General features: G+C 41.5%; 1 non-coding gene across 1 annotated transcript; it reads left to right on the forward strand.

Moving 5' to 3' along the window:
• The first annotated feature begins 1,635 nt into the window (after positions 1-1,635).
• Positions 1,636-1,739, forward strand: LOC112766470 (small nucleolar RNA R71). The gene has a single exon (XR_003184369.1). It is a non-coding gene; the product is annotated as a small nucleolar RNA R71 (small nucleolar RNA).
• The last annotated feature ends 241 nt before the right edge of the window (positions 1,740-1,980 follow it).

A 1,980-nucleotide genomic window follows, 5' to 3' on the forward strand; every position in this document is an offset into this window, starting at 1 on the left:
CCCTTACTCACGTAAGGTTTATTACTTGGACGACCCAGTACACTTGCTGGTTAGTTGAACGGAGTTGTGAAAATAAACAATGCCCTCAGAGTAAACATCCTACAAGTAGAAAGAACAAGTGATCACAATTTCGTCCACCATGCCTTAAACACAAGGTAGTCCCCATTCAATTGAAGGACTAATTCACCTCTGTTGACATCTATCACAGCTTCTGCTGTGGCTAGGAAAGGTCTTCCAAGGATGATGCATTCATCCTCTTCCTTCCTAGTGTCTAAGATTATGAAATCAGCAGGGATGTAAAGGCCTTCAACCTTTACTAACACGTCCTCTACTATTCTATAAGCTTGTCTCAATGACTTGTCTGCCAATTGTAATGAGAACAAGGCAGGTTATACCTCAATGATCCCCAGCTTCTCCATTACAGAGAGTGGCATAAGATTTATCCCTGACCCTAGATCACATAGAGCTTTTTCAAAGGTCATGGTGCCTATGGTACAAGGTATTAAGAACTTGCCAGGATCTTGTTTCTTTTGAGGTAGAGTTTGCTGAATCCAGGTATCTAGTTCACTAATGAGCAAGGGAGGTTCACTTTCCCAAGTCTCATTACCAAACAACTTGGCATTCAGCTTCATGATAGCTCCTAAATATTGAGCAACTTGCTCTCCAGTCACATCTTCATCCTCTTCAGAGGAAGAATAGTCTTCAGAGCTCATGAATGGCAGAAGGAGATTTAATGGAATCTCTATGGTCTCTGTATGAGACTCAGATTCCTTTGGATTCTTAATAGAAAACTCCTTCTTGCTTGAGGGACGTCCCACGAGGTCTTCCTCACTAGGATTTTTGTCCTCCTCCTCCCTTGTGCATTCGGCCATATTGATTATATCAATGGCCTTGCACTCTCCTTTTGGATTTTCTTTTGTATTGCTTGGGAGAATACTGGGAGGAGTTTCAATGACTTTCTTACTCAGCTGGCCCACTTGTGCCTCCAGATTTCTGATGGAGGATCTTGTTTCATTCATGAAACTGAAAGTGGCCTTTGACAGATCAAAGACTAGATTGGCTAAATTAGAAGTGTTTTGTTCAGAATTCTCTGTCTGTTGCTGAGAAGATGATGGATATGGCTTGCTATTGCTCAGCCTATTGCGTCCACCATTGTTAAAGCCTTGTTGAGGCTTTTGTTGATCCTTCTATGAGAAATTTGGATGATTTCTCCATGATGGATTATAGGTGTTTCCATAAGGTTCACCCATGTAATTAACCTCTGCCATGGCAGGGTTCTCAGGATCATAAGCTTCTTCAGAAGCTGCCTCCTTAGTACTGTTGGATGCATTTTGCCATCCATTCAGACTTTGAGAGATCATGTTGACTTGCTGAGTCAACACTTTGTTCTGAGCCAATATGGCATTCAGAGCATCAATTTCAAGAACTCCTTTCTTCTGAGGTATCCTATTATTCACGGAATTCCTCTCAGAAGCGTACATGAATTGGTTGTTTGCAACCATGTCAATGAGTTCCTGAGCCTCTTCAGGCGTTTTCTTTAGGTGAATAGATCCACCTGCAGAATGGTCCAATGACATTTTCAAAAATTCAGACAGGCCATAATAGAATATATCTAATATGGTCCATTCTGAAAACATGTCAGATGGACATCTTTTGGTCAACTGCTTGTATCTTTCCCAAGCTTCATAGAGGGATTCACCATCTTTTTGCTTGAAGGTTTAAACATCCACTCTCAGCTTGCTCAGCTTTTGAGGAGGAAAGAATTTATCCGAGAAGGCACTGACCAGCTTATCCTAGGAGTCTAGGCTATCCTTGGGTTGTGAATCCAACCATATTCTAGCTCTGTCTCTTATAGCAAAAGGGAAAAGCATGAGTCTGTAGACTTTAGGATCAACTCCATTCGTCTTTACAGTCTCACAGATCTGCAAGAACTCAGTTAAAAACTGGTAAGGAGCTTCATATGGAAGTCCATAAAACTTG

Source organism: Arachis hypogaea, chromosome 2, assembly GCF_003086295.3.
Source record: "Arachis hypogaea cultivar Tifrunner chromosome 2, arahy.Tifrunner.gnm2.J5K5, whole genome shotgun sequence".
NCBI classification, from domain to species: Eukaryota; Viridiplantae; Streptophyta; class Magnoliopsida; order Fabales; family Fabaceae; genus Arachis; species Arachis hypogaea.